At 39.5% G+C, this 23993-nt stretch overlaps 1 protein-coding gene and 1 non-coding gene across 2 annotated transcripts in view; both read right to left on the bottom strand.

The window, feature by feature from the left end:
• The window catches only part of PKP4 (plakophilin 4), a 234729-nt gene that overhangs the window by 165511 nt on the left and 45225 nt on the right, over nt 1–23993 (bottom strand). The window lies entirely within an intron of this gene.
• Nucleotides 2115–2278, bottom strand: LOC114230504 (U1 spliceosomal RNA). The gene has a single exon (XR_003616430.2). It is a non-coding gene; the product is annotated as a U1 spliceosomal RNA (small nuclear RNA).

Genomic DNA, 23993 nt, shown 5'->3' with positions numbered 1-23993 from the left:
GGTTACAATGTGCCTTCTTTAATCAGAACAAAACAATCACAGTTAACAGAGCATGATTAATATTTCTTACAATTCTACCTGGTTCCCTAACATTCTATTTCTGCCCCTATCAAATCTACCTGGCCAATAAATATGGTGCTCAACCTCATTAGTAATTAGAAAATTGCAAATTCATACTCCATTGAGGCATTAATATATAACCACAGGAATGGCAAAATGCTTTTCAACTAAACTACTTCTGGTTATAAAACTACACGAAATACAATTTTATTCATTTCAATAATAAGGGGTTTTCATTACAAAACAGAATGCTCTCAACCCCATATTCCACTGAATTAAAATTTCTGAAAATAACCCCCTGGCTAATATATAACCTCAGGGTCAGCACTGCTCACACCTGGAGGCAGCAGTTCTCATTGTATTCTATGTGAATGGTGCTCCCTGGAGTTATGCCAAGTGTTGATATTGTCTCTCTAACAATAGGTACATATTGAAAAACTGTTAATAAAAAGTGAAAATTCTGTGTTGGATAAATATAGATTTCACTTTGCTATTTTCAACTTTTCCAAAGAAAATCTTTCTTATGGACAGCAAAGAAGGGAAAATGGAAGTCTCTTTTTGGAAAGTGCTACAGGTTCACTTTTTTTCTTAGGAGGTGGGATTCTTTGTAGCATGTTAGTGAGGAGAAAGGAGAAGCCTGGCATGCTGAAGGATGTAAAAAAGACTCAATGGAGCCCCAGCTGGTTTGGCTCAATGGATAGAGCGTCAGCCTGCAGACTGAAGGGTCCCTGGTTCGAATTCCGGTTAAGGGTACACGCTTAGGTTGCAGGCTTGATCCCCAGTGTGGGGTGTGCAGGAGGCAGCCAATCAATGATTCCCTCTCATCACTGATGTTTCTATCTCTCCTTCTCTCCTTTCCTCTCTGAAATCAATTAAAATATACTTTAAAAAAAAAAGACTCAATTGAGATAATAGTGTAAGGATGTAGTTAAAACTCTGAGGGAGATAACTAGATCAAGAGACAAGATGAATATACACGTCCACTCTTTCAATTCACAATGTCATGAAATAAAAGAAAAGGTATTTCCTCTTTTTTAGGATAAGAAAATTAGTCTAGAAATTTTAAAAAGGCCATTAATGTACCAAAAAGTCAGAAAAATAATGGCTGCAGCCCTACAACAAAATAACCCAAGGAAACGGTAACACAAAAGAGAAAAGGGCTGCTTTAGAGGTTGGAGCAGTTGATGGGAGAGTTGTTCAGAGTCATGAATAGCAGACTCTAGGCTAGGTCAAAATCAGAAGCTCAAGGGTAGAAAGATAGTGCAGCTCGGTGGCCAGCCTCTGTCCTGCACATGCTCACACAGCTGCCACGAGCAAAGGAGTGATCTAGACAGAACAGGGCCTTAGCCAGAGACTGATGTCCAAGAGACCAAATTCCCTAAACAGAACAAATGGAATAGATAGAATATCCTTTGTGTTTCAATCAAAAGCTGTATGCATGAAAGAGAAATAGCCAGAGACCTTTAAAAAAAAAAAAAGTTACAGGCTAAAAACAAAAATCTCAATCAATGGAATGAATAATGTTTTTTAAAGAGTATTCCATAAGAGTGACCTAAAAAATTCTCTTGGGGACTAAAATAAAAAGAGATGAAAAAGATAAACCATTTGGAGACTATAGACTAAATCCTGGCGTTATGTTTATTTACTAACAGTACTAAAAAGAGGGAAAAAAAGGAGAATAAATACAAAAAAACAAAACAAAAAAAACACCTAAATGAAAATTTCTGAGAGCTAAACACGAATCATTTAAGAAGGGCCAATAAGTGAAGAAAATAAATGAAACAGATAAACTACATGTAGACAAACCCAATCCATGGAAATTTTTTGGTTCCAAGGACAAAGAAAAGATTGTAACTGTTACTGTGGAGGAAAAACAAATGCTTGCAAAGGAATGAGAATCCGTTTGGCATCAGACCTCTTATCAACTACAGCAGATATAGCAATAGCTTCCGATGCTAAATAAAAATTATGATTCCAATATGAAGTCAAAATAAAGGCATTTTAAGACATACCAGGACTCAAAGTGTGTGGCTTCAACAATCTTTTTTTTTTTTCAGGGGAGAGCGCGAACGCAGTCCCCCACTACCACAAATTATGCAGTCGAGTTTCCCACATTCGGGGAAATCGCAGGGGTCAGCACATCCGGAGTGCAATGGATAAGCCTCACCCTGGGAAAACCACCTTCGTGATCATGGTATCTCCCCTGCCAGGTAAGTATTTCAACAATCTTTTAAAGCAATGGTTCTCAACCTTTCTAATGCCGCGAACCTTTAATACAGTTCCTCATGTTGTGGTGACCCCTAACCATAAAATTATTTTCCTTGCTACTTCATAACTGTAATTTTGCTACTGTTAGTGAATCATAATGTAAATATCTGTGTTTTCCGATGGTCTTAGGCTCTACAGCAGCGGTTCTCAACCTGTGGGTCCCGACCCACAGGTTAAGAACTGTTAGCAGGGTCGCGCGGCATTAGAAAGGTTGAGAACCACTGTTTTAAAGGAAGTTCTGCAACCAAATAGCGCATTTGAAAGAGGAAGGATTAGGGCACAAGAAAGAGTGCTAAGCAATTAATTCAGAAAATTGAAGAATAAGTCTAAACTCTACATGATATCCACAAGAGAGGAGTGAGGAGCTGAAGCAAATAAGATTGTACTAATGGTCTTATTTAATTTAGTGGGAAGAAATACATACAGAGTAACTCCAGGTCACTGTGCTTTTCCTGTCTTCTCAGGAAGAGGCGAAGCCCACCACCCACCCTTCAATGTAGGTCTGGCCTCTTGAGACTTTTAGAATGTGACAGGTGTGATCTTGTGCAACGTCTGAGGCTCAATCTTAAAAGGCCCTGCAGCTTTGTCTTCTGAGATAACTGCTATGAATGAGCTCAGGATTAAAAGATTCCATGGTGCAGAGGCCCAGGGTCCCAGCCACTCCAGCCAAGACCTCAGAACATGAAGACAGGCCCTCTTAGAAAGTGATCTGACCAACTGCTGACTGCAGCCACCTGAGTAGCCAGGCAAGACCAGCAGCAGAGCCTCCCTGCATCCTAGAATTGCAAGAAATTTAAAAATCACTGAGCCACTTAGATGTAGGATGACTTGTTATAAGATGAGTAAGTGATACTAATACAACGGTCAAGACAGGAAATGAGGATCAAGGAAAAAAATAACATTATTTTTAAGTATTGTTAAGATAAAAAAATTAAATTTTACATGCTGAATTACTTTATAAAATATAATTTATTCAATGAATTATTGATCTTCCGCTTATGTACTACACCATATAGTGTTATTGAAAGTATAAAGATAAATAAGACCCTGACCTCTAATCCAATTTACAGTCTAATAGGAGAGACAAAACAAATGAACACACAACTACAATAAAAGGCACCAAGAGTTCAAAAACAGAAAGCAGGTGGCTCACAGAAGGGTTTGAATAGGCATGTATAAAAGGGGACATGTGCAGCAGAAGGACCCAGGTGGGCAAAAGCCTACCAATAATGCATTAATTAATTTTATTAAGCTTTCATATTTAAAAATTTACTTTAGCTTCAATAAATTTCTCAAAAACCTCCCTAGACTATTGTTTTATATTATTTGCAATTAAGGATATGGTAAGCCGTATCAAATCTCAAGCTGTTTAAATAAAAGATTTGTTCTTATCATTAGTTTTCTTATATCAAATGCTAGTGTTAACAAAAAGATTAAAGACTAATAAAATCACTAGCACAGCACAGACAGGGATTTAGAAAATGGTAATTTGTAAGTGTATTACTACAGGCAATAAAAATAAAGTAAAATTGTTTAATTAAGGACTTTGGCATTTAAAAATAATAATGGTGTATTAAAAATAAAAGGCATACAATCTTGTAAAAACCTGCTATCTTATGTAGTGGTTGTCAATTTATGCTATTGATTTTTCTTTTTACATGAACTAGCTGAATGCTTTTTCAGTGTCTTGGGATTTATACTAGGCCTCTACCTCTAGCTAAAAATAATGTAGAAATTCTGTATTAATCTTTTTAGAATTTCTGCATTAGACTTCTATTTAACTTATAAATTCATTTGTAATTTGAAAGGTACAATTTAAAATTTAAAGTTCTCTGAGTTATGCTCCACAGGCTACTTTCAGTATGTCAAAAACAAGGTAAGTCTGGGAAATACTGCAGAGCATGCTTCCTCTTAAAGATTCCTGAAAACCTTGTTACTTAACGTGTGATCTGCAAACCAAGTTACACTGGCAGCACTGTAGTGCTTGTAAGAAATGCAGAAATTCAGGCCCCACCTGATCTACTGACTTGTGAATCTTCATGTGAATAATATCCCCAGTGTATTGTACCTACCTTCAAATTTGAGAAGCAGTGAACTTGTTTAATCTCATCTAACTCAGTATCTTACTTACTTGACCTCCACTCTTTTTGAGGGCTAACTATTAACAATCTGAGGAACATACTTTAGAAAATCCCACAATATTAATAATCATTTTTAAACTATTTTTATTGATTTTAGAGAGGAAGTGAGAGGGAGAGATAGATAGAAACATCAATGATGTGAGAGAATCATTGGTCAGATGCCTCCTGCACAGCCCCCACTGGTGATAGAGTCCACAACCCAGGCATGAACCCTAACCAGGAATGGAACCATGAACCCTTAATTCATACGTCGACACTCAACCACTGAGCCATGCCAGCCAGGCAATAATCATTATTATTAATGAGCAAAAGTAGCTAAAGAGAGGTATTGCTCTATCCACAATTAAAATTTGGCTCTCCCTGGCTTGACCAATGTCAGCCTATTTTAAAAATGAAAGTACTTTAAAGAAAATGATACAGAAGAAATTAAGCTTTTTGAATCAAGATTCCTGCCAACAAAATTAAATACAAAATTGTGCTTTGGCTATAAGTTGGGTACCAATTTCGTGGAAAACTTAGTTTCTAAACGAAGGAATAAATGATTTTCCAGAAAAAGAAAAACACAACTCAGCCTGCTCCAGGCCAGGTGCAAGTTGTAATTATATTTTTTCATTCTCATCTCATGAACATTCATTAGAAATACCCTAGGTGCATAGTACGTACTGGTGCTTTGGGTGCGGCGATAAACTCCCCATCTGGGACTCATGTAAGAATTTGTTTAAGCAGAAACCGGTTTGGCTCAGTGGACAGAGCGTCAGCCTGCGGACTGAAAGGTCCCAGGTTCTATTCCATTCAAGGGCATGGTACCTTGGTTGCGGGCACATCCCCGGTAGGGGGTGTGCAGGAGGCAGCTGATCGATGTTTCTCTCTCATCGATGTTTCTAACTATCTCTCTCCCTTCCTCTCTGTAAAAAAAATCAATAAAATATATTATTTTTTTAAAAAAGAATTTGTTTAAAACATGACCAGTTTAGGACAGATGTTAATCTCTAAGTGGTGCTTTATGGAAAGCAAGGTAAAGGAGGAAAGTTAACAGCTTTGAATTGGAGTATCATCAAAACCATTGATGCTAGTCCTATTAAAATCACTTTTAACAATGCTGATTTAAGAAATGATGCATCTAATGACTTCCAATTTCTTAAGTAGCTCTTTAGAGTAAAAGGGAAAAATTCTAGATTTAAAAAAATAAAGTTAGGTAGATTAACAATGTAAAACTATCTTTTCTTTCTGTCCATGTCTTCAGCAAGTTAAAATTAGAGAAATGATGCTTATCTTTCTATCTCCTTTATTCAGTTTAGATTCTGTATGCTTAAACCATATTTTGTTTTCAAAAAGAAACACATTTTCACACTTAACATCTCCAAACAGCTTTTTGAAGAAAGCACAAGAAAAAATATCAACGTTATAAAGCCTCTAGAATTGTGTTGATGACAGATGGAGCGTGCAGTGGACTACATTGTACTTTCCTTTTCTGTATACACTGAATATTTCCTGTTCTGTAAACGCTAGCCATGTACTCTAGGTTCAGTAGGAACAGGGACGATTTTTATCTGGATCACCACTGTATTCACAGCTCCAATAAAAGTGCCTGAAACATAATAGATGTTCGTTAGAGTTTGTTCAATGAAGGAAAGAAACAAACTGAGGGGAAATGACAACAAATCTGTGCTGCCTTTGAAATAACATTTATATGCCAGGTAGTGTGAGGTTTCGGAACCATCAAGATGCTGAAGTAGCTCATCATCTAGCAAGAAAGGAATAAAAATAGTGTAAAAATTGCACCAGTAAAGAGGCATAAAACATATCGCAGTAGGAAAGTGGTCAAAGATGAGACTTACTATAAAGACAGAGAGGCAGAGAACATCTTAATATGTTGCATTGGGAGAAAGCCAACCATATAAATTTGGGGTGGGGAGGGTGAGGAGAAAAGTAGGGAAAGAACTTTGGAAATGAGAAGATGAAGGACTGCCTAATATGATGGTGAAAGTTGAGGCAAAGAATTCAATGAGTCAGGTACCACTGCCTCTGCAAAGGTGGTAATATGGCCTGGAGTTAGAATTGATGAGAGGAAGAGAGTAAAAGCTAGAAGGTGTCAACTTAGAGTCTAGTAAAACATATGAAAGACCTAGAAAGCCTCTATGGGGAAAAGAGCAACTTCATTTAAGAAGACTTCATTCGAAACCTGTAGGAGAAAACAACTAAGGCTAGGCTATCCTTCACACGCCAAGCCCCTGGGGACACCACGATGACTGCAATCCTAGGAAACCTGTCCATCATGTCCAGGTGGTCTATTACAGGAGACTATGATGATGTATTTAGTAGCGCGACCTTCCTTGCTTCAGTATCACCAGGTACATCCAGATGCAGATGGGAGCTGTTCTCAAAACCCACAGAGACAGGAAACTGGGCGGCTCCCAGAAGAAATTTAGAAAATCAATAAAATAAGGAGAATATTGAATATGGGTGGAAATAAACTAAGAGTCAGTAAATGTATTAGCCTAAAAAGTTGTATAATAATCAAGGAAAAGACTATAACACCCAGAGCAGAATCAGAATTTGATTGTGAACCATCACAATTCCCATCAGAACTGGAGAAGGAACAGTCAGCATGAAGCACAGAAAAAGAAAACCTAGATCCTGGCCCTGTCTGAGGAAGTGGAAAACCTGAGGTCTCTGTAAAATCTTCTGCTGTAAGGGACAGAGATAATCTTGAAATGAAATCTCTTGTGAAATTCTCTTTATCTTTGACAGATTCTAGGTTCAACAGTGACCTTGATACCAGAAGGGAAAAGCCTGGTTGGCAAACATGGGGACATTTGGTAATTATCCTATCTAATAAAGAGGGGATATGCTAATTGACCGTCACACCCTCACAAATATGTGCCTGCAGCCAATAAGGAGGGAATATGCTAATTGCTGCCACACCCTCAAAGATGGCAGCACCCACAGCCACAAGATAGCAGCACCCAGTCCCCTCAGCCCCAATGGGGTGGCAGGCATGCAGCACGGCCGGGCCCGCCCCCAGGCGGGACTGGCTGCTTTGCACGCCTACCTCCGGAGTCCCCCAGTCCCCTCAGCCCCCCAGCCATCCAAGGCCGGCCCGAGGCACAGGCAAGCCTTGGATGGTGGCTGCCCAGGCGTCCAGGGCCAGCCCAAGGCACAGGCAAGCTGCCGATGATGGCTGCCAAGCCACCCAGGGCTGGCCCAAGGTGCAGACAAGCCTCGGACCTTTTAGGGGGGCAGGCCAGGCTGAGGGACCCCCCGCCCCTCCAGTGCATGAATTTTCATGCATCAGGCCTCTAGTGAGCTAATAATTAATTAGCACTCTGATTTTTGTACCAGTCCTACTTCTTATAACTGCAAAGATGAGGACAAGGCCAGGTCTGCAGTGACTTCAATGCTATGTGATGTGATTTTGGGGAGGCCTTGTTTCCACCAGTAATTGTTCTCTCCAGACAACAACCTAGCTGAATGGCCACTCATTCCAATTCAGAATCTTAAGAAATAGTTAACACAAAACTTAGATGAAAAGGTTAGTCACCATGAGTAACACAGTCTATTAGTCACTCTAGAACAGGATGAAACAGCTCCGTGCTTAGAGGGCTGGCTGCTAGGAAGGTTTTACAAGCCAACATGCCACGATTCTCCACCACTGCTGTGCTCATGCACTGTGATGACACCACATGAATGCTAATCAGATTCAATTCCTCCAAAATTCACTAGTTTACATCAACTTTTGCAGAACCATGACTTAATTCAGGGGTTATCATTTATGGCTAATAATCTGTTTAAGTTTTTTGCTTTAAAATAACAGTGCATTTAATTATTTAAAGTGCAAACAATTCCAAAACTTCTTCAGAATGATATGGTTCAGTATTCCACACATGAATCCAGAAAGCACCTACACAATTATCTCTATTTTGCATATCTTTGAATAAAGTCTGTCCTCATTAAAATTCACAGTGTTTCATGTTTCTACTTGGGTCACCCCAAGGTGCAGGTACATACAAATCCATATAGTTTAGTAATATAGAATTGTCTTCAAATTTGAATAAGCGACTAGAAAAACTTCTCTCCAAACAGATGCATCATAACATTTTTAAAAATTAAGATATAATTCATACCATACCATTACTATTGACTTTAGTACTACCCATTTTTATGATTAAATATGCTCTACTCAGGATTCTTTAAAACACCTAATGGGTCTGATTCAGAGTGGGATCTATTTTGACTAGCTTACATTTACATATGCTCCTATTTCACTTATAAAATTGAAGTGGTATGTCATAACCAGATGAAAGGTAAATACATGTTTTCTGTATAAAAGTCTGAACAAAAATAAAGTAGCAAGACAGAAATGTTTCACTTTGAAAATGTCTTCCTAACTGGTCTCAGGCTGTCTGTCTCTCTCTCTCTGTCTCTCATATCCTATATAATAAAAGGCCAGCGACCATAACGGTGTAACGACCAGAATGACTGATTGACCAGTCGCTATGAGGTGCATTGACCAACTATCGGTCCCTCCCCTCAGCCTGCAGGCTCCTTTTGCCAGATGGTGAACGGAGAACCACAGGGAACCTGGGTGGGTGTTGGCAGCAGGGTGGGACTGCGGGCTTGTGGACGGCTGACCTCTTGGTCCCTCCCCCAGCCCGCAGGCTCTGATAGATCGCCAGATGGCGAATGGGGAACAGGGGTGGGTGGCGGCGGCAGGGTGGAACTGGGGACTGGCAAGTGGGTGGAAGACAGACCTCTTGGTCCCTCCTCCCAGCTCGCAGGCTCTGATTGATGGATGGCAAACGGGGAACCACAGGGAACCGGGGTGGGCGGTGGCGGGGCAGGACGGGACTGGGGACTGGCAAGTGGGCAGAAGATGGCCCTGATCATAGGCTAGGCCTAGGGACCCTACCCACACACGATTTCGTGCGCTGGGCCTCTAGTATAAATATAAACAGTCATTGTGTAACTGAGCAAATGTTATTCATCAGATAAACAGTACATCAAATTTTTCAAAGTTACAGCAAATTTACTCATTTTTTCCAAAGAGTAAAACATTTGTTTAGAGCACTGTTAAGTTTAAGTTTTAACCAGCATTCAAATAAAATTGTGTATCTCAAATTAACCAAAAAGTAGACTTTTGATTGACATAATACAATATGTATAGAAAATAAAGACCATCAACACTAAGGTCTGTGATGACTGGTTAGGTAGTAGAGACTCATGGGTTTTATAGACTGGGATATTCCCTCTCCCCCACATTCCTCTCAGGGCGCCTCCCTCAACTACTCGCTCACAGAGGTCTTCCCTGAATACTTTGTGGTCTTTTGGAACAACAGAATTGAGAAGAATGGTAGAGAGACCATGAAGGTAGATTAACAGTGTAATGTGCTTGTCTCTAAACTGTGGCCAACAGGAGTTCCCTCTCAACAAAGCCTCCCTACGGTGGTGCCATTTTCATGTCTTCAATCAGCTGTTTGAGGCTGGGGAAGTGGAAGGGGCCCCTCTGCCACTCCCGCCAGAGCTCAGCCCCGCACTCCTGCCACTTCCCGAGCACAGCCACTCTACCTCCTGTCTTTCAAACTCCACAGGCAGGCGTAACACCAGGCTCACTGCCTCCTGCTTCACCAAACCTCCTTCCTTCCACACACACTCGCTCCGTGTCTCACCCTTAAGAAGGCACTCCTCAGTGTGTTCTGAAATTGCCCTTTTTGGGGAGATGACTCACTCCTCCAGTCCCAACTAATCTAGTTAAAGTCTTAACAATGCACAATGTTCATTTTCACCCACTTTTATCTGCTCCTTAAAATATTCTCTCATCTATTTAGACTGAAGTTACTTGAAACCAGAACTCCTGTCTACGTCTGTATTTCCTTTGGCGTGTAACACGTGTGCTGGGGCATTTCACACAATGCCTGCTGACAGAACTGGTTCTGCTATGCAAGCAGCTGAAAACAGAGACTGGCACTCTACTGCTGCGCTGACTGAAAAATGTTTAATATATTAGATGGCTCGTAGTCAAAGAACCACTGAGCAAACTGCTTCCCTACAGAAGTCTTTTGTTCAGTCACTGGCACTAAAACTGTCAGAAAGGACCAGATTTCATTCTCAAGCTTCCTAGTTGGGTAACTTGTTTTTCAGGTGAGGGTTTTGACTTTCTTAAAAGGAAAATTTTAGGAAAATAACCCCAAGTCAAGGAAGTTACATTCCATTAGCAGAAGGTAACACATCTGTGTTACGATGTGGTCACAATGGTATTTCTAAATTATCAGCTGCAGATCTAGTGTATAACTAAAATGTTGTTGTTGCTTTTAATCAAACCCAATGAATCAGATTATGATTAGAAAACTGTTATTAGTCCTGATTTTGATAACATCAAAATATACTGAAACATCACCTGGTCAGATTAAGTGGGCAGGAAAATGAAAGGAATGGATTATTCCACATTTTAACAATGTTTTTTATTATTGCTAATAAAAAGTATATATCTGTGCCCTTATTTAATGAATAGATCAAAAGCAGCATCCAGTGGTTCTAAAATAGTGTGGTAAAATATCTCAAAGATTAACTATGTTTACATCTCTTAAAATTTTGTTTTACTTTTTTTTTTTTTTTGCTTAATGCTTCATTTACTCATAGTTTCAAAATAACTTCAGTCTACCAAACTGAATTGGTTACAAATTCATAAGCTATCAGAATCTAAACTGATGTGACATAACTGAATCTCAAAAATAAATACTTTGAATTTAAAACATTGTGCCCTATATGCATTTTTGTGTCATTTTAATTGGGGAGGAGGGAGTGTATGGAGTATAGAGAGAGACCTGCCTTTATTAATCTGGACTATCATAAACTATGATTTGAAGTTCACTAATAAGGACATGTTCATATTTCTCTTAGATACTGCAGAGAACTACCTAATGCCCTCTGAAAGGTAGAACACTCACCAATAAAGTATGGTGTTACGGAGCATAAATAAGTAATGACTGATAAATATTTAGAGCTCTGGCAATGCAGAGAAAGAGAACACATGTTGGACGACTTTCCACAGCCACCCCAGAATCTCTCTACAATTAAGGTAATAGTGAGAATATAAAATTTTGATGCCCAAGCAGCCTACTAGGATTATAAAGGCTGTGTCAAAAGTACCATCTGTCCACATGGAAGCATGTACCCTCACAAATCATAAGAATTACAGTGATATATATCATTTTTAACATCAGAGGCACCATAATAAATAAGATATTTAATTTAATGTTTGGTGAAGATGACAGAAAAAGACAAAAAAGGTTAATTGCCTATTTTAAAGCTCAACAATTCTCTGCTCTTTCTGAGAGACTACTACTATGAGAGCATCTGGATCTAGAGTACCTACCTATACATCAATGATAAACTATCACAAAACTCATGCAAGAATTGTCAGTTAGCAATTGCCTAGGACAGTGGTCGGCAAACTCTTTAGTCAACAGAGCCAAATATCAACAGTACAACGATTGAAATTTCTTTTGAGAGCCAAATTTTTTAAATTTAAACTTCTTCTAACGCCCCTTCTTCAAAATAGACTCGCCCAGGCTGTGGTATTTTGTGGAAGAGCCACACTCAAGGGGCCAAAGAGCCGCATGTGGCTCGCGAGCCACAGTTTGCCGACCATGGGCCTAGGACAGTGGTCGGCAAACCGCGGCTCGCAAGCCACATGCGGCTCTTTGGCCCCTTGAGTGTTCTAACGCCACTTCTTCAAAATAGACTCGCCCTGGCCGAAAACCGACTTCTGCGCATGGGCCATGAAGTTTCAATCTCACGGTACATGCACGCCCGCACGTGGTATTTTGTGGAAGAGCCACACTCAAGGGGCCAAAGAGCCGCATGTGGCTCACAAGCCGCGGTTTGCCGACCACTGGCCTAGGACATGCAGTGGTTTCTAACTTTCCTTCACTGGCATCTTTATTTCTATTTTCACAACGTCTCATGTGGAATGTCTAAAGGATAAAATGCTCTCTGGGTGCAGAAAATTGGGTGTACCTGTTAAGGGAGAAAGGCAGCACCCACCCTGTGCTCCAGTATAATAAGCAAAGTGGAGGAAGTCTATTATTGGGGATGGCTCCAGGAAGTTTTCAATAGAGGACAGAGCTCACCATGGAGAGAGTTCTGGGCTCACATTACACTGCAGCATTCAACTGGCAACAAAGATTTAGAGAGTTTGTCCTAGTAATCCACATTCAAGACAGCCAGCCTCTGGACCCCAAGCCCCAAGCATCACTTTCTTACCAATTGCTTGACAATATATTTCCTCTGCTCTTTTGATTTCTGTGAGAGAAACCAAAGAAGTTTGAGGAAGACATCAATGTTAACTTCAATAATCTGACGGTCACAAAATAACTGAAAAATACTGAACTAACCACGAAGCCAAAAGCCTGTTCCTCTGTCAAGACCTGCAATTCATTCCCCCCAAAAGGGGAGTTTTTTCAAATGAAGCGATTTAAGCCAGGGACCAAGCTGAGAGAGTGTCAGATGAAACACATCTGAGTTAGTTGGGATAGTCTCATGTTGCCATAGCTGAGTCCCAGTTTCACAGTCCTCTGTTGATCTTCACCACTGTGATATTTAAACCAGCTGGTTTTCAATTTACTTTCAACTAACAGCTGCCATGAGCATCTACTGAAATTACATCACAACAAAGCCACTCCTGTTAACAGCCTAAACTCATCTTCATACCTTCACAGTAATCAGTCACAGAAAAAATACTGAGAAACACACAGGTCTCTCTCCAGACTTGAACTTGTGGATTCTGATTCAGTAAGCAATATAGCACCAATCATTTATAGTATGAACTGGTATTTATGATACAAAACAATCTATATGCAGAACTGCAAAATAAAATATATGGATTGTGATAAATAAATGATGTATAGAATATGAAAACATCCAAGTGCTGGACATGTTACCTTGGCCTTCAAAGCAAAAAAAAAGAAAAAAGAATAAAACAGTCTATGGCTGGATGGAACAGGCTTTATGTTGCCCAGGGAAGCCACGACTCCATACTGCTATTCATGAGACAGTATGTGACAACGCCTCACAAGAATATGTCCTCTAAAGAGAATATAACCTTAAAGAATGATCATAAACTAAATATGGTACTGGTAGCAAACTTAGTCATTATTTTATTAAACACCTTTGATTTATCTTCCCTAGTCAAAAATAAAATATTTTAACCAGCAGTTGGCTGGCCCACCCATCCTAAAAGTATACAAGATGAAATTACATCTATAGAAATTTCTTGGCAACATTTCATATAAGCACTTTGGTCAGAGGAAATCGGGAAAAGGTCTACTCTAATGTTCCTTTTCTATTCAGAGATTTAGAATGTTGCAATTCATAAAGTTTTACTAAAATTTTAAAAATAAATAGACAAGTAAAATTGTGAAGAGATAATGATGTAGATTCTTGAGATTTCAAAAATAACAACAAAACAAATAGTATTAAATATAGAAGCTAAGGAAGCCCTCATACCAAATACAAGATTAGTCAAGAAGCACTTGTGTCAGAAACACCTGAGGTCACCAACACATGTTTAAACATTGTTGTGGCTAGATTATGTGGTAACAACATATACTAGAGGACTAATAAAAACAATAGTGTCGCAGAACTCTAAAAATGAAAGGACCTTGAAGCTCATCTAAAGCACTTTTCCAAATTCGTCATTTTCTTAACCCTCTTTTTCTAAATAAATAGTAACACCAATACATAAAAAAATAAAAGCAGGAGCTACTGCTCCTGGGCCTTCTTCAATCTCCTCAGCCACAGCAGCCTGGAAGCTCCCTGAGGAAGATTATTTAACATCAAGGATCACACAATAGAGACCACTAGAGGCTCTGAGCCAGGACACAACTTGCCCAGTCTCTTCTCGTCTCCCCTCCCCTCCCCTCTTTCTTTTTTTTTCCCCATCACCATTTGTCCACTTTATGCCCTCTTCCACTTTCCCCCACCCAATGCAATCACCATACTTTTGTCATGTCCATGAGTTCTCTTTTTTTCTTCTTTTTTGCTCAATCCCTCCACACACCTCCCACCACCAGAGCTGTTTGCCTGCTCTCTATCTATGTATCTGTCTCTATTTCACTTGGTGATTTCACTCATATGTAGAATTTAGTGAACAAACTGAACTACCAAGCAGGGTTCTTTCTATTGCAGCACACAACCAAAGCAACAGAATCCTAAAACAAATTTGGTTAGAATGCAATAATAGAGAATTGGAAATTTCTGTGGATTTGTAAGAGTAATATCTAACTTGCCATACACTTATATTCCAGATTAGCTAAGTTTTTAAAAATGTAATATTTAGAAGATCGTAAAATCAGTTTAAATTATGAACCTAAATCATCCCCAAAGTGCTTATATGAAGTTTTTAAAGTTAATACTACCTGTTCCAGTAAATAATTAAGTATTAATAACAAGTAAGAGAAAAGTGAAGGCTTAATTTTATGTTTAACTTGTCTCCCACTCTTTCTAGTAGAAAGGCTAAATTATCAGTGAGGTATTAAAATAAATTATCAGTGAGATAACCATACATCAGAAAGAGAAGCACGAGAAGCAAAGAAATAAAGTTGATTAACCAGATAACACACAGATACTCAACGTCAGATCAGCCAAGTTTTTAAGGAGTAACTCCATTATTAGCCTGGGGGGAAATGGGCAACTAGTACATTCATTTGTTCATCCCAACATGTACTGAGTGCCCACTATGTATCAGGGACTTATAGAAACCTATTTGTACTTAGTTTCTAACACAGATGCAAAATTAACAGTATAATAGTCATTGCAATGCTCCATTTACCACCTCTTGAATTATTTGTTAAAATATATTTTATTGATTTTTTTTACAGAGAGGATGGGAGAGGGATAGAGAGTTAGAAGCATCGATCAACTGCCTCCTGCACACCTCCTACTGGGGATGTGCCCACAACCAAGGTACATTCCCTTGACCGGAATCGAACCTGGGACCCTTCAGTCCGAAGGCCGACACTCTATCCACTGAGCCAAACCAGTTGGGGTGAATAATTTTTTAAAAACTAGTAAATGTACATTTTGTCATTTACCAAGTAATACCATCACACTGTCAAAACTATATACATTTAAATCAAAATAAGTAAAATGCAATATCCTGAGAACAGCAAGAAAGGGAATATGGCTAAAAGGCAGCTTGAATATAACTCTGTGAACCATAAAAGCTATGGCAAACCTGTCTTATCTTTTCTATGTTCTATTGTATCTTGAACTCATTATATTTGAAAATCATAAAAACAAAACACTATTTACTAGAATCCTAACCAGTGGTCCTAAGAGTGTGATACAGTAGAATCAGCAACACCACAGACCTACTGAGCCAGAGATGCTGGGGGCGGACACAGCGATCTGTGTTTTCCACACTTTACAACCCCTCCAGGTGATTCCCAAACACACTAAAGATTGAGAATCATTCTCCCAAAATAACATATCAGAAGTAATACAATAAAACAAAGTGCTTCCTAACTGCATAAAGATTGCTTTATATTCATAGAAAATTTTGTAATAAATTTGTTAAAGATCATAATTTCTTCTTAACTATAGGAATAATGCTTTGAGACTGTCAGTAATTAATTAAAGTCATTTATTGGGCTTGGGATTAAAAACAGTTCAAAGTAAATGAATGGTATAAGCTTTGAACAGCTGCTAAAATTTCCATTTAAAAAATAGGAGGCATTAAAATACTTTGGACTGTCCAAATTTTAACAGAACATTTTAGTGAGAAATATAAAATCTGAAGTTTCAAAAGCACATATTAAAAAATTATAAGTGTATCCTCATGAAGTAAATATGATTTGCTAAAAGATTACATATGAGAATATAATGTCACTTTACAGAAATTTATAAAACTACGTGCAGGGCTTACTTTTTTTTTAAATATGTTTTTTAAATTGATTTTTAGAGATAGAGGAAGGGCGAGGGAGAGAGAGAAACATTGATTAGCTACCTCTTGCAAACCCCTACAGGGGATGGAGCCTGCAACCTGGGCATAAGCTCCGACTGAGAATTGAGCCAGCGACCTTTTGGTGCATGGGATGATGCCCAACCAAGTGAGTGAGCCGCACCAACCAGGGCCCCTGAAGGGTCTGCTTTTAGTCCCAAGTTCTTTTCATTGGCCATTAAAATGTTTATTTATGAGTTATCACAATATTTTTTAATCCTAGGAGGATGAAATTAGAGGTAAAAGGAGAATCAAGGGAATCTGCAGCTAAAGTGTAACAGTCAGCTACAAATTAAACATGAAACAAATTAAAGCACTGAAATTCCTTTCACCATATCTCCTACATGAGTTGACATGTATCTATGAAATATCAGACGCATAGCAAGTATAGTTCACAACTTGGATACTGCTTATATCATCTGACAAATGTTGCTTTTCCAATTTCTTCACATGTATTGGCTCAAAGTTTTAATTAGATTGAAAAATTCCTATGAGCAAGCAGAGGTCAAACTGGATTTAGGCAAAACAGATGTGAAGAGCAAAGCTAAGAGAGGTATAAAATAGGCCTCAAGTCTTTAACACTTCTTACCAAGAATTCCCATGGCATTCTCAAAACATATAAATAGCAGATAACTGAGCAGAAAGTCTCAAGGATTTGTGCCAAAAGTTTATTTTAAAACAGAGAGAGCTTACTATTCTTTGCTTTTATGAATGTCTACTTTTATTGTTCCCCAAACCTCCTCTAACACACTGTAGAGGCTGTACCACAGGTAAACAAACTTTCTGTATCACCGTCAGCACCTATTAGCACGTGAGGTTAACACAACTTTGTGGACCACCTATTGCCTCCCACTGCACCAAGTGCATTTTGGTATTTCTCTAAAGGGTACCAGGTTTATGTTTGAGAGACTAGCTGGGCTAAGGGACTGGAGAGAAGTCCGGTGGTGGTAGAAGTTCAGCCAAAAGCAACTGCAGTGACTCACCTGGAAGGTGAGTAGGAAGAATGAAGAGTGCTGATGGTGAGGGGTGATGAGAAGACACTTCAACTGCAGACCAGATGGAACCTGGAGACAGGTAAGATGTCAAGGAAAGAGCAGAGGCAGGAACTGAAGGTGAGGCATTCTGTCACAGAATTTTAAAGCGCAAAGGGATTTGAGCGACAACTGAAACTATGGCTTTCAGCATAGAGCACTAGGTTGAGGATGACAGCTAGCATCTCTGAAAGCTCTTTGGGGAACCCCCACACTAGGATTAGGAAGATACATCAATCTCAGAAGAGACTAGAACCAGAGTTCTTATGAACTCTAAGCTATAAAGGCAGCAAGCTGGGTTTTAACGGACCTGGAGGTCACAAATGAGTCGTCCAGTACCTTATCTCCAGAAACCATCAAGATACCTGGTAAGTTTCCATCATCAGTCAACCTGGATTATCCCGGTTCCTAAAATATGATTCCTCTTAGGTACTCCTAAGACCTTGAAGCTTCTGTAGTCTTTTAAATGGATGGTCAATACTTCATGATGAATGTAGTTAAATAAAGTAAAATATAAATGGCTCCCATTTTATGCTATTTTATTTCACTAATTGCGCTCTTTCAGAAAAACCTCAGTGAGACTGTAAACAGGATTAAATGTAAACTTTACAGGACTAGAAGCTTTACAAATATTGTCCAGAACCTGACTAATGCCAACAACATGCTCCTGAAGTGCATATTTGGGAAAGCTGCTGAGTGATCCTGTAGCCTTGAACATACTAAAGATCGAAAGGTAAGTGGAAAGATCAAGGTCATAATCCACATTAGTCAAGAAAACTTTAACTAGCAGATGCTGTCCTTGTGCTGAGAAGATAGCATGAAAATGAATCAAAGCCAACACAATTTGGAGAGACTGAAATAATAATCAGGCACCTTTTAACAAAGCTAATGAAACTTGGTTCTGCCTTCACGGACTTAAATCTGCCTCTTCGACAGAACACTTGTCTACATTCTACCTCTATTACAAGTAGAATATCTTTCCCCACTTATAAACAGAGGGCAAGAAAGGAGTGGCAAGTCCTGGAGCACAGCTAGTTCACCGATGGAGGCACATTCATTCCATTAGCTGAGTTGGCTGGACACGTGCTGCGGAAGGATGTCAGCAGGATATGCAAGCAGCTGCTGCATGAGAACCTCAAGCAGGGACACTGTAGGGCCAAGAGGGAGGAATCTGTGAAGATGCACTAAGCACAGCTCTGAGTCCTGCGGCCTCTGTGGAACGCTGAGAAACAGAAGCACGTAAACCAATCTGGCATGTAGCAATCAGAAATAAAACAATCCATTGTAAGTAATACACTGAATACCCAGGAAGGCCAAATAGGAAGAGGTGTGTGGCAACAATAAACATACGGTTTTTGTTGTTGTTTTATTAAGTGAAGGTTTTCATTGGTAATGTTAGCCTTTTTTGGTTACACATCTCAGAAGTGAAGTAGCCCACTTGAGGGCCAACCTCAGGAGGCCCTGGAGTCTAGCGCAGCAGTCAGGGAACCTGCCCCAGGGGGTAGTGTTGGCAGAGGGCTTAGCTAGGACTCCCTTGGGGAGTTTGGAGGATGCTTGCTGTCCCTGCCAAGTTCAACCTAATACCCATCTCTGCCCAGGTCTAGCAGCTATGATAAATGTTCCTAGCTTCTCAGTCTCAAACAAAACAACAGCTCTACCAAATGGCTCTTAACGTACAGGCAGCCTCAAGCAGCAGAGGAAAAGCAAGGAGGATGGGCATTGAGATTTGGGGTCTGTCATAACCCTCTGGTGTCCATTCTGTCCAAAACAGAGCTGCTGACAATAATGATGAGATAGCTCCTTAAGGAGTGATTGCCATAGCTGCTCAGAATACAAATAAATACCTTTCCATTGGTCCATGCCCTCTCCTAGGTACCTACATCTCTCTGAATTTCTTTCGCTCTAATATTGGAGTCTAAAACGTTCTCCTAGAGCCGCGGTCAGCAAACTGCGGCTCGCGAGCCACATGCGGCTCTTTGGCCCCTTGAGTGTGGCTCTTCCACAAAATACCACGGCCTGGGCGAGTCTATTCTGAAGAAGTGGCGTTAGAAGAAGTTTAAAAAATTTGGCTCTCAAAAGAAATTTCAATCGTTGTACTGTTGATATTTGGCTCTGTTGACTAATGAGTTTGCCGACCACTGTCCTAGAGAAACCTTTTCTAATTAACAGAAGAATGGAAATCACTTCTTACAGTGGTCAACCCTTACAACTTCTTCACCAATACACAAACTTCCACAGCCTGTTAAAAATATAAAAAACATACTTAACATATAAGATTGATTTATAGATATCACAAAGTATGAAAAGGTAGGAATGTCTACATTCTACCTCTATTACAAAAAGAATATCTTTCCCCACTTATAAACAGAACATAATAACTGTTACCAAAAAAATCCTCATAAAATTGGTTAAATCACAAAATAATACTTTTATTATAACTGGTCAAAGATTAGTTTTTTTACCATTACTTCCTACAGTTTTATAAATATTACTAAATATAAAACACCTTTTGCAGAGGAAAAAACAAAGATAAGTGGGAATATTAAAAATCAAGTTCTCTGAATCCATTTATTGATTTATGTGTGGGGCACCATGCCTAGTACCATGGAGAACAGAACAATGAATCAGAAGCTAATGCTGATTTCAAAGAAGTAAGTTCAACAGTAAATAATATGACATATGGTCATAAACACACTGTTAAAAAGCACCTGAGGTAATTAAAGGTGGTACAAATAATGTGGGAAATGGTGTGTACATGCACATGTGTGCAGGAGGAAGGGGGTTGCTGGAGATCACGAACACCTTTGTGAAAGAAAGAACTGAGCAGGGCCTTGAAGGGTACAAAGTCCTAGCCCATGAGTATAGAAGTGGGAAGAAGATTCGAGGCAGAGTGAAGAACACAGTCAGCAAGAATGAATAGAGATGATGATCATTCTGGTTTGGGTGAATGACAGAGACCTGAAGGGGGACAATGGTTAATCCTGAGAAATGCAAGGATGGCTGGACTCTCAGATTAGACCAATAAGTTTGACCCTGTATGATGTCTGATGGGCATCAAGGCTCCAAAGGAAATATCTGATTGGGAGAATGACAACATCACCTTTGTTTCAGGAAGACCTCTTTAGCTATACCATGTTAGGCTGACTGGAAAAAAGAGGGGACAGGAGGCCTTGCTTGGAGCTTATTCCAAAAGTTCAGTAGCAGAAAAAATGGAAGTGGGAATTGAACTGAGACTGTAGGTTTCAGAAATAAGTCAAACAAATAGGTCAATAAGACCTGATAAATGACTAGACACAGGGGCAGGGGAAGGAGACAAATCAAAGGTGAGTTAAGGTTTTATGTCTGGTATCAGAATGAAACTAGGAAAAACAAGAGGAAGGTCAATGCTAGGCGCTGTTTGGACACACCAGGTTTCAGGTCTGGTAGTTCACTCGGATGGAGAAGGCCAGCAGAAAAAACCTAATCTGGAATCACAGCTTCACTGCTACAGGCTGCTTTTGTTTGGCCAAGGTTCCGGTCCCAAAGTGGCAAGAGCAGTTCACAGTCCAGGGTCCTGGGACAATACAGGAGAGCTATCTAATCTCATGCATGCTGAGAGCTATCTAATCTCATGCATGACTCAAGTGAACCATAGACTTGGACTTGGAGATACTTTCATGAAAAAAATGGAGACTATTACCATCTGCAGGATTATATTTTTCCATGGCATTGCTGTTTGGTTAAAAAAGAACTGCATTTTCTGTTGCTCAGGGAAACAAAATATCTATAAATAGAGAAGTTTTTTTGTGCCTTTTCTTTATAGAATTCAGGCTTTAATGAGGATGCATTATCTTTATTTTATTTATTTATTTATCTTGCTATTATGCATGTTTACCAAGAACAAAAATATATTTGTAAGGCAAAAATGAGCATTTTGCATGATTAGTAATAGTCCTTGGCTGGTATAATCAACAAGGTTGTCATTACTGGCAGTTGGGATGATTGCTTTCTCTGCAGAAGCAACTGAGCTGACTGGGGCTGGCACACTGGCCACTGTGCTATGGATGCAGGCACTGCACTGCAGTTAGGACATTATAGCTTCCTGCAGTAGCAAGAGAAATGATGGAGTGCTAAAAATAGAGTAATTAGGAAGCAAACATGTAAGATTAGTCTGTCCTGATTATTCATGAATGTAAAATATACTAAATTACTGTATATACTGTCCATAAAAAATGCCAGCAACTTACTATTGAGGATGACTTGCATGACTACTTTCTATAGTATTAGTACAGTAATTAGAACTTTCTTACATTTCTAGGAGATTACCACCCACTTTCTAACAACTGACATTACTGTGCATAATAATAGAATTAGCAATTGCAAATTCAAGTCTGGAGAGGTGATACTTTGTTCAATTCATGCATCCTACTTTCTAACTCCCAATCTCCATTGTCTTTGTGCTCCAACATCCTTCATTTTATTCAAGAAGTCTGAGAAAAATCTATGGGTAAGGGCAATCTTTTAACTTGGTCTAAGTATTAGCAATTTTTTCCCCCAGAAATAATTGACCTCGTTTCTAACCAAGTGGATGAAGAATAAGCACTAACACAATGGCATGATTTATAACACAGTGTCAGGAAGACAGACCATTGAGCTTTCAAACTGCAGTAACGTCAGTGGTGCTCTGCTCTGCCACCAACACAAATACAAATTTTCCTCCAGGCCAGTGGACACATGCCCAATTATCCTTCTGGATTATCAGAACACTGACCTCTGATATTCTAACCTAAATGCAGACACGTGTTAAATGTTATCTGGCCAAAACTCAGTGGCGTTACCATTTCTCTAGAGCTAGAGACACAACTGGGTCACAAGAAATGAAGTGCTCCTAAGAATAAGCTAGAAAATGGAGCAAGATGGGTCAACGGCATGCCTCACTGACAGCGGTGCAGGATGGGGCAGGTTGCTCACCAGGCGGGGTATATCGTGGAGGCCCCATTGGAACACCACCCGCTTGGATTGGTGGCTGTGCAGCCTCACGCAATATATGCATCTACAGTGCTCAGGAAAAGCGGTCCATTTTTTAATTAAAAAAAAAAAAAGTCCAAGGCCATTTAGTCTTACGCATCTAAAATCAAGCTTCATAAGCCGTCCCCATTAACCACCATACTAAATTTCCCAAGCATGTGGAAAATCTAAAGTAATTGCTATTTTGGGCCCTTACACAGCCTCTTTCTTTTTTAAAAAATTTAAATTCTTTATTGTTGAAAGTATTACATATGTCTCTTTTTTCCCCCACTGACCTCTCCCTGCCCTGCCCGCTCCTGCCTCCTAAGCACAGGCCCTCACCAACCCCTACTGTCAGTGTTATTGGTTATGCTTATGTGCATGCATACAAGTCCTTTAGTTGATCTCTTACCATACCTCGCCCCTGCCTTACTGTTCTTACTGTATATACTTCCACACTTATTTTGAATACAGGAGCACAGAATGATGTACTCTCCCGATGGATCAATCCCTGGGTGATAAGGGGGGCTCTCTCCTGTGTGGCCACAGGCTGTGTGATGTCAGCATCGGCAGTTGTGCTGTAGAGACCGTGACTGGTCAAGAGCAACTGGATCCCCCAATCTTCCACCTCTGGAGAGAAAAAAACACTCACAACCCTCCCACTGCTGGCACAGGGCAACAGCACTATCTGAACAAGAGGAGCAGAAGTGTGTATAAGAGCAAAGCAGAGCACAGTAAGTTCTAGAGCAGCCTAAGACTGCCCTACCAACTTATCTCCACGGTTTAACACTGCAGGGTCCCCAGACATTAGAAGAAAGATGATTATGTGGCCAACATCAGCATAATAAACTGGATCCCCAATGATTATAACCACTAGAGGAATGCTGAAAAGAAAAATAAAGCCCAAGAAACAAAATTATTTTTCACAACACAGTTAACATTTTTGGAACACTATGTGAAACTAATAACATGATAAAGTGTTAACACTTCCAAAGTATTTCACAACAAAAATTCTGAAACAAAATACCAAAAACACAGAGTCCATTATGAGAATGTATGGAAAACTGTAAAAATGCTTTTTATGTCTGGAACATTTTTTTGCCCATTTCAAATCACCTTGTAACTTCTAACTTAATATTCACCTTCATTTAAAAATGTGTGGAAAGCTGTACAATTCAGAATCCCCCAATTGCCCATCCTCACATTGCCTTTGAGGCAAGCATCCATTCATAATACCCGGGCTTTTCCCTTGCCCTATTATCCTTTCCGCATTCCCTTTCTGCTATATCCATAGATAAGTTTATAATACTAATAAAAAATCAGATGACTCTTTTGAGTTCCACCCCATGTTTATGTTTGTTGATTTGTTTTGGGGTTTTTGTCTTTTTTACTATACACTGAGAAACCAATGTTTACTGGGATTTTAAAAATTGAACCAGTATTTGAAATATGAAGCCTGGCCTGCATCTCATCTTTGAAAAGTTAATGCTGTAATAGCAATATCAGCAA

This window comes from Eptesicus fuscus, chromosome 11, assembly GCF_027574615.1.
Source record: "Eptesicus fuscus isolate TK198812 chromosome 11, DD_ASM_mEF_20220401, whole genome shotgun sequence".
NCBI classification, from domain to species: domain Eukaryota; kingdom Metazoa; phylum Chordata; class Mammalia; order Chiroptera; family Vespertilionidae; genus Eptesicus; species Eptesicus fuscus.
This window is presented reverse-complemented; position numbering and strand designations above follow the sequence as displayed.